Raw genomic sequence first — 8,453 nt, 5'->3', positions numbered from 1 at the left:
ACTATCACTAATAATAAAACCAAGTAGTGCCCCCCAGCTGCCTCCATTTCCTTAAGGAAAGGTTTTTTTCTCTCTCCCTCCCCCACACCGTAGCGGCACGCGAGCGGGCCGGGCGGGCGGCTGAGTTTTCCAAGGAATAGCTTCATCAAGATGTCCAGCAATAGGCAAAGGTCCGATGATGAGAGTCCCAGCACCAGCAGTGGTAGTTCAGATGCAGACCAGAGAGACCCAGCCGCTCCACAGCCTGAAGAACAAGAAGAAAGAAAACCTTCTGCCACTCAGCAGAAGAAAAATACCAAACTCTCTAGCAAAACCACTGCTAAGTTATCCACTAGTGCTAAAAGGATTCAGAAGGAGCTAGCTGAAATAACCCTTGATCCTCCTCCTCACTGCAGTGCTGGGCCTAAAGGAGATAACATTTACGAATGGAGATCGACTATACTTGGTCCACCAGGTTCTGTATATGAAGGTGGTGTATTTTTTCTGGATATCACATTTTCATCCGATTATCCTTTTAAGCCACCCAAGGTTACTTTCCGGACCAGAATCTATCACTGCAACATCAACAGTCAGGGAGTCATCTGTCTGGACATCCTTAAAGACAACTGGAGTCCTGCTTTGACTATTTCAAAGGTTTTGCTGTCAATTTGTTCTCTTTTGACAGACTGCAACCCTGCAGATCCTCTGGTTGGAAGCATAGCCACTCAGTATTTGACCAACAGAGCAGAACATGACAGGATAGCCAGACAGTGGACCAAGAGAGACGTGACATAATTCACATAATTTGTATGCAGTGGGAAGGAGCAGAAGGCATCTTCTCACTGTGCTGCAAATCTTTATAGCCTTTACAATACGGACTTCTGTGTATATGTTATACTGATTCTACTCTCTGCTTTTATCCTTTGGAGACTGGGAGACTCCCCAAAAAGGTAAATGCTATCAAGAGTAGGACTTTGTAGCTGTAGATTAGTTATGTTTAAAATGTCTACTTGCAAGTCTTGCTTCTTTGGGATATCAAAATGTATTTGTGATGTACTAAGGATACTGGTCCTGAAGTCTACCAAATATTATAGTGCATTTTAGCCTAATTCATTATCTGTGTGAAGTTATAAAAGTAACTGTAGATGACTAGGAATTATGTCATTTGTATTAAACCCAGATCTATTTCTGAGTATGTGGTTAATGCTGTTGTGAAAAACGTTTTACCTTTTACCTTTGTCAGTTTGTAATGAGAGGATTTCCTTTTACCCTTTGTAGCTCAGAGAGCACCTGATGTATTATCTCAAACACAATAAACATGCTCCTGATGGCCTAGTTTCCTGTCATGTTTTAAGTCAGTCTTGTTAGGTTTGTCTGAGATGATTGTTCATGAAATAAAAATGCGGATGTGAAGATATTGATCATTAAAGACTAGTACAAATAAATGAATTATTAAATAGAATACATTTGAAATCTTAAAAACAAAAACCAAGTAGTAATTAAAATTATGACATTCAATAATTATTTCAAATTAAAGAGAAACTGATTACCAGTTACTTTAAAGTATTCCACACACCAAAAAATGGCTAGCTGTATAACTTGGGAACTGAAAAACAAAAAATGTGCAATATTTATGTTATGCCAAAATCCTAATGCTAAGTTTGGGTGGTAAAGCCCTAATTAGAAGCTTAAATTATAGATTAAAACTGGAGGATTGACAGAAATATTCCTTTTTTTTTTTAATGATTTAAATTGATTGTGTTTACATAGATTCTAGTGTCACCCCGAGGAGATATTCCTTTTTAAAGGGCAAAAAATATGTTCTGACTAAATAAATCACTGAAAAGCATGTTTTAAGAAACATTCTCAAAAATTCATAAGTTCATCAGTTAGACAAGAAATGCCAAGTATATTGGCTATTATAACCTTTTCTGTACCTCATTAAACCATCTTGAAAACAAAAAAACAAAAACAAAAAAATAACCTACAGGTATAATAAAAATTTATATTCTCATATATTTTGTTTAGTAAGTTTGAATTTTTAAAACTTCAGACTTCAACCCAACTACAATTTTATGTCTAAAACAACAGATTAATATTTGATATATCAATAAATATTTACTTTTACATACAATATAATATTGTTTGGTCCTAAAAGAAACAACTGGCATAAGAGACAGTCAATAATCTATCAAAAAGTAGCTTTACTGCCCTGGCTGGGTGGCTCAGTGGATAAAGCGTCCTCCAGCACACTGAGGTTGCAGTCTGATCCCATGTCAGGGCACATACAAGAAGCAATCAATGAATGCGCCACTAAATGAAACTAAGTGGAACAATGAGTTGATGCTTCTCTCTCTGTCTCCCTTTAGCTTGCTCTCTCTAAAATCAATAGAAAAATTTTAAATATATATATAGCTTTGATGATTCTCCAAGACTGAAAGATTGAGAATTATGTGGTTTAACTTATATGAACTTCTTTAAAAGAGAAAGAATGTATCATTATTTATTAAAATTAGGACATTAACCTTGTTATAGTTGGATTAAAATAAAAAACAAATATTTATGTATTTAATAAGAACTAAAAGCAGAAAATTGTGCTTAATTCTGTACAAAATTTATTCCTCAACATTTTATATAGGAGGAGCTAAGTGATCAAAAACCTTACCTTTTAAGAACATAAAGAAAATATTAAGGATCTTGGTTCTCTTTTACTCAGTTCAATACTGATGGTTTAGAATACAGCTACACAGAAGAAAATGAAGCTACACATCTTTACATGGAATCAACTAAAACCAATCACATTCTTTAGTTATACTTCTGTAGTGAGTAGAATAGGATCCCACAAAAATTCATGTCTGCTCACAACCTTGGACTGTTAACTCATTTGGAAATTGAGTCTTTGCCGGTAAGTATCTCAAGATGAAGTCATCCCAGATTTAGGGTGGACCCTAACTCCAATGACTGGTATCCTGATAAGAGGAGGAGAGGACACAGAAACAAAATGAAGAAGGCAATGTGACGATGAGGGCAGAGATTGGAAGGACAAATCTACAAGGCAGGGAACACCAAAGATTGTGTTGACCAGAAGCTCAGAGACACACAGGGGACAGTTTTCCCCTCAGAGCCTTCAGAGCCAGAATCAACATTGCTGAAATTTTGATTTGGGACTTCTGGCCTCCTAAACTGTGAAAAAAAATAAACTCCTGTTGTTTTAAGCTATCCAGTTTGTGATCCTTTGTTACAAAAGTCCTAAAAGCTAATAAAATTTGTTGTAATATCTTAACATAACCATTGAGTTAATAATCTATTTCATTATCACAATAAATCAAACCATGAAAATATATATAGAAGCACTCTAAAAAAGAATACTATTTAAATGTGTGGTGGTATTATAACACCACCATCATCGTCACTACCATTACTGTTGTTAAATCATTATGTGTGTATATATAATACTAATCACATTTTTTTAAAAGATGTATATCTCCCCAAACACTCTCACATCAGAAGTAATCTTTTTTTAAAAAAACTCTCAAATTAAACAAATTAATTTCATAAAAGTTTTTTTGGTCTGTTTTCGAAAGCACATTGGTATACAAGGCAGAGTGGCATCAAAGCCAGCAGACCTGAGTTTTGGTTTTATCACTATTTCATGACTATGATCAAGGTATTATTAGGTCTATAGGTACTAGTTTTTCTACTTATAAAGCAAAAAGTTTAACAGGAACTAGATGATCTCTAAAATAAACTATCTTGATAGTTTCTTCATTTCTTGTAAATAAAACTAAAACTTGCCCTGTCCGGTTGGCTGAGTTGATTAGCGTGTCGTTCCAAAACAAGGTTGTAGGTTCGATCTCTGGTCAGGGCACACATGGAAAGCAACCAATGAATGCATAACTAAGTGGAACAACAAATGAATGCTTCCCTCCCCTCTTCCCTCTCTCTAAAAATCAATCAATCAATAAAAAAAATTAAGCCCTGGCCGGACAGTTCAGTTGGCTGGAGCATTGTTCAGAAGCACAGACAGAGATTGCTGGTTCGATCCCCGGTCAGGGCACACACAAAAACGACTCAATGTTCCTGTCTCTTCCTCCCTGTCTCTCTCTAAAACACAACAACAACCACAAAAACCCAACAACACCCCCCCAAAAAAAACCCTAAAACAAAACAACAAAAAAACCTAAAACCTAAATTATTTATTTATGCTAGAGATACCCAAACTGGAGAGTGTGAGGGTGGAAAATTAAGAACTTCACAACAAAAATGGAGAAAAATCTTAAGTGAAAAGGTACATATTTCAGCAACTAAATTAACCAATCTGTTTCTGCTAGGACAATTGTTATTTTTGGCAAGCAAGTGACATTAAAAAAAGAAGAGGTAGAAAACATGATCAGTGACTAAAGCAAAGAAAGTTGAGGTTTATAAATTACACTTAATCATGATTTTGCTGTTAGATAACAGTCATCAACTAACTAAATCCTTACTGTTCTAATAATGAATGTTAGAAGTCTGACATTTTAGGTTTTTCATTTACAAGTAAGAATCTTCTTAGCCTTTGAAAATTTTCAGAATGCATGAAATAAAGCACTGTTAAGTTTGGGAGCAATTCATCTGATAAGTGTGAGGAATATGAAGTAATAATAATAGAAATAATTTCTGTTTATTGAAGGCTTACCCTGTGTATCAATTAATCCTCAAATAAACATAAGAGATAATATTTATATACATAAAGAGAGTGAAATTCAGAAAAGTTAAGCAACTTGTCCAAAATCATATAGGCTTTCAAGGACAAGAATTCTTGGCCCTGGCCAGTTGGCTCAGTGGATAAAACATTGGCCTGGCGTATGGACGTTCCAGGTTTGATTCCTGGTCAGGGTTCACAGGAGAAGTGACCATCTGCTTCTTTCTCCTCTCCCCCCTTCTCTCTCTCTTCCCCTCTCACTAGTGGCTTAACTGATTCGAGCATCAGCCTCAGGTGCTGAGGATAGCTCAGTTGATTTGAGCATTGGCCACAGACCAGGTTGCTGGGTAGATCCCGGTCAGGGCACATGTGGGAGTCTGTCTCACTATCTCCCCTTCTCTCACTTAAAAAATAAATTAGAGGCCCTGGCCGGTTGGCTCAGCGGTAGAGCGTCGGCCTGGCGTGCAGGGGACCCGGGTTCGATTCCCGGCCAGGGCACATAGGAGAAGCGCCCATTTGCTTCTCCACCCCCACCCCCTCCTTCCTCTCTGTCTCTCTCTTCCCCTCCCGCAGCCAAGGCTCCATTGGAGCAAAAGATGGCCCGGGCCCTGGGGATGGCTCCTTGGCCTCTGCCCCAGGCACTAGAGTGGCTCTGGCCGCGGCAGAGCGATGCCCCGGAGGGGCAGAGCATCGCCCCCTGGTGGGCAGAGCATCGCCCCTGGTGGGCGTGCCGAGTGGATCCCGGTCAGGCGCATGTGGGAGTCTGTCTGACTGTCTCTCCCCATTTCCAGCTTCAGAAAAATACAAAAATAAATAAATAAATAAATAAAATAAATTAGAGCCTGACCTGTGGATAAAGAGTCGACCTGGAAATGCTGAGGTCTCCTGTTTGAAACCCTGGGCTTGCCTGGTTAAGGCTCATATGGGAATTGATGCTTCCAGCTCCTCCCTCCCTTCTCTCTCTCTGCCTCTCCTCTCTCTCTCTCTCTCTCTCTGTCTCTCCCTCACCTCTCTAAAATGAATACATAAAAAAAATTAAAAAGAAATAATAAATTAAATAAATTTTTTTTAAAAAAAGAACAAGAATTCAAATCTCTACTTTCTGATGCCAAAGCCTGTTAAGATATCCTGTCTCATATAGCAGTCACCCTGAAAGCAGGCAGGCTGTGACTGAAAGGGAATACGGAGGTTTCTACAGAGCTGGTAACATTCTCTTTCTTGATAGGAGTCCTGTTTTACAAACAAGACACAAAAGTCCTGAACATAAACAGGAGTTTGGTTTGTAAAATTCATCAAGCTGAACACATAATCTGTGTGGTTTTCTGAGTATATGTCATCCTTCAATAAAAGTTATAATAAAATATAGCCTCTATACATTAGTCAGGATCTCTCTTTTGTAAGTAAAAATTCAAGTCAAACTAGCTTCAACAAAACAGAGGTATTTTACTGGCTGACATGGCTAAGAACTCAAAGGTCAAGTGAAAGTAAATTTTCAGGGTGGAGTGAATCCAGAGACCAGAGTACCATGCTGGCCTGTGGTTGTCTCTTTTTTCCCCATTCCTGACCCACTCTGTCTATTACTACCTCATTCTCTCTGTCCACAACTTTCTCCATGTTGTGGTAATATGCCCACAGGCTTTTATCCTTCTAGCTCCTCAATGAAAGAAACTAGTCTTTTCCAGCTGTTCTAATTAAAAAAAAAAAAAAAAAGTTTGTAGAAAGAAAGTTTGGGTCATCAGATATACCTAACCAGATCACTGTGGCCCTGGAGATGAGGTGCCAATCTTTGATCTTGCCTTAAACTCAATTTTTTGGTCAGATAGAAGGAGTGTGTGCAGCACAGACAAAGTCATTAAAAAAATTGCCGAGTGCCTGACCAGGCGGTGGCACAGTGGATAGAGTATCAGACTGGGATGCGGAGGACCCAGGTTCGAGACCTTGAGGTCGCCAGCTTGAGTGAGGGCTCATCTGGTTTGAGCAAAAAGCTCACCAGCTTGGACCCAAGGTCACTGGCTTGAGCAAGGGGTTATTCGGTCTGCTGAAGCCCCCCAGTCAAGGCACATATGAGAAAGCAATCAATGAACAACTAAGGTGTCGCAATGAAAAACTGATAATTGATGCTTCTTGTCTCTCTCTGTTCCTGTCTGTCTGTACCTATCTATCCCTCTCTCTGACTCTCTCTCTGTCTCTGTAAACAAATAAAATAAAATAAAATTATTTTTTAAAAAAATTGCCGAGTACTGTAAGCCATATTAATTTTTCATCTATTATATCCCAATTCATTAGATTCATTACTAAGAAAATTTTAAAGAGAGATACTTCATATTTATTGAAAAATTCATAAACCACTCTTAAAAACTTTTTTTTGTATTTTTCTGAAGTGAGAAGCGAGGAAGTAGAGAGACAGACTCCCACATGCTCCCGACTGGGATCCACCCAGCAAGCCCACTAGGGGGCGATGCTCCACCTATCTGGGGCATTGCTCTGTTGCAACCATTCTAGCACCTGAGGCGGAGGTCATGGAGCCATCCTCAGTGCTCGGGCCAACTTTGCTCCAATGGAGTCTTGGCTGTGGGAGGGGAAGAGAGAGATAGAGAGGAAAGAGAGGGGGAAAGGGTGGAGAACCATATGGGCACTTCTCCTGTGTGCCCTGGCCAGGAATCAAACCCGGGACTTCCATACACCAGGCCGAAGTTCTACTACTAAGCCAGTTGGCCAGAGCTCTTAAAAACTTTTTAAAAATCATATTTAAAGTTTATTTATTCCTGCACAACCCTGTGAAGGACGAAGGGGAAGCATTACTATCCTTCATTTACTAAAGAACTGAGGCTCAGAGATATTAAGTAACACATTCAATAATACAAAATGGCAAATGTCACAAATCAAATTCAAGTGCTCTTTCAACCATACCAATACTGTAAAGCAAAGTAGTTTAAAAGTATTGTACATTAAGGATTTAATGGTTTATATAAGAATATGGCTCAAAGCAAAAACATAAAAGAAAAAAATGTAACAAACACATTTGTCTGAGGCTGAGTACCTCTACTTTGGTAGATCTTAATTTTCTATCTACTACTATAACCATCTAGAAGCAGAAAAGGACTGTATGAGAAACCATATTCCATCAGAAAGAATTTCTTGTGTATCACTTAGAACATTTTCAGCTGCAAGGAAATAAAACTCCTAGTGACTGAAAAATTCAGGATATTTATTATCTCACACAATAAGAAGTCCCAAAGTAAAACATTTCCAGAGTTAATTAATTTTGTGTCTCAAAACGTGCTGAAAAACTGAAGTTCTTTCCATCTTTGAATTCTTTCATCCTCAGCCTGTTGGCAAGCTCACATCACGGGAGCAAGTTTACAACAGCTTCAAGCAGCAGAGCCTCACCCACCAATGTCCAGACGCTAAACAGACCCTCTACTTTATTTCATTTACTTTTGTTAAATTAATTAATATACATTAAGCTCTTAGAAAATGAATATAAATGTCATATAACTTTTGCTATTATTATTATTATTAGGTCTCTTTTTAAGAGATGAAAGACTTTTCCCAGATGCCTCCTTCATATTTCATTAGCTAGATAGACTTGGAATCCATGCGCCCTTTCCAAGTCAGTCACTGGCAAAGAAAATAGAAGTCCATGATTGGCTTAGACTAATCAGCATTCACCCCCCTCTGAGGAGTTAGCTACATACTCCCTGGCCATAAGGCTCTGTGAAAGATAATGAATTTTGTCACAAAGTAGCTCTTGCAACAGAGAAAAGGGTCAGGAATAGTTCTGTATGAGAAA

General features: G+C 38.4%; 1 protein-coding gene and 1 pseudogene across 2 annotated transcripts in view; one reads left to right on the top strand and one right to left on the bottom strand.

Annotated features, from left to right (window-relative positions):
* Positions 1-8,453, bottom strand: part of PHTF2 (putative homeodomain transcription factor 2) — a 179,897-nt gene that overhangs the window by 121,349 nt on the left and 50,095 nt on the right. The window lies entirely within an intron of this gene.
* Positions 151-990, top strand: LOC136383943 (ubiquitin-conjugating enzyme E2 E3 pseudogene; annotated as a pseudogene).

Source organism: Saccopteryx leptura, chromosome 12, assembly GCF_036850995.1.
Source record: "Saccopteryx leptura isolate mSacLep1 chromosome 12, mSacLep1_pri_phased_curated, whole genome shotgun sequence".
In the NCBI taxonomy this organism is placed as follows: domain Eukaryota; kingdom Metazoa; phylum Chordata; class Mammalia; order Chiroptera; family Emballonuridae; genus Saccopteryx; species Saccopteryx leptura.
This window is presented reverse-complemented; position numbering and strand designations above follow the sequence as displayed.